Here is a 1,049-nt window from a genome sequence, read left to right as displayed (position 1 = left end):
CTAATTTAATTAGCTTTTTCTTAGTGATTAGAATTCTCTCTTCTTTCTCTTTTCTTTTTATTTTTATTTTTAACTTTTTATTTTTCTGTTATCATTAACTTCTTGGGTTCTCAACCTTTTATGCGAAGAACTAGAAATCGAGCGGTATTCATACCCGAGATCGAAAGGTTCTTACATAGAAGGAGGAGAGCGGCACAAAATAACACCGCCATGGCCAATCGCACTCTCAAAGAGTATGCAACGCCGTCTACGGTTGAGCCACAAGCTGTTATTGTGTACCCAACGGTTGAGGATGACAACTTCGAAATTAAGCCTGCCCTACTTAACTTGGTGCAGCAAAACCAATTCTCGGGATCCCCCACTGAGGATCCCAATCTTCACATCTCTGTTTTCCTACGAATTAGTGGAACCATGAAGGAGAATCAAGAAGCCGTAAGACTTCATCTCTTTCCCTTTTCCTTAAGGGATAGAGCTAGCGCTTGGTTCCATTCCCTCGAAGTCGGTTCCATTACTTCATGGGATCAGATGAGGCAAGCATTCCTTGCCCGTTTCTTTCCACCATCTAAAACCGCTAAACTTAGAGACCAAATCACGCGGTTCAACCAAAAAGATGGGGAATCTCTCTATGAGACGTGGGAGCGTTTCAAAGAAATGCTAAGACTTTGTCCCCACCATGGCCTAGAGAAGTGGCTTATAGTCCACACTTTTTATAATGGCTTGTCTTATACCACTAAGATGTCTGTTGATGCAGCTGCAGGTGGAGCACTTATGAACAAGAATTACACGGAGGCGTATGCCTTGATTGAAGACATGGCTCAAAATCACTACAAGTGGACCGACGAGAGAGCCATCACTAGTTCTTCACCCTCCAAAAAGGAGGCAGGAATACACGAAGTCTCTAACTATGACCACCTTGCTTCTAAAATTGATACACTAACTGAAAAACTTGAAATACTCAATGTTAGTGCTATCAATTCTGCTTCTACTCCTTCTTGTGAAATATGTGGTATAACTGGTCATGCAGGTGTTGATTGCCAACTAGGTAGTGC

At 42.1% G+C, this 1,049-nt stretch overlaps 1 non-coding gene across 1 annotated transcript; it reads right to left on the bottom strand.

Moving 5' to 3' along the window:
- Positions 1 to 573: 573 nt before the first annotated feature.
- Positions 574 to 680, bottom strand: LOC146954967 (small nucleolar RNA R71). Its single transcript, XR_015025152.1, has one exon. It is a non-coding gene; the product is annotated as a small nucleolar RNA R71 (small nucleolar RNA).
- Positions 681 to 1,049: the final 369 nt, after the last annotated feature.

Source organism: Medicago sativa, chromosome 1 (genome assembly GCF_051527215.1).
Source record: "Medicago sativa cultivar Bolivia chromosome 1, Bolivia_mono, whole genome shotgun sequence".
NCBI lineage: Eukaryota > Viridiplantae > Streptophyta > Magnoliopsida > Fabales > Fabaceae > Medicago > Medicago sativa.
Note: the sequence above shows the minus strand (reverse complement) of the source record. Positions and strands in the feature narration are given on the sequence as shown.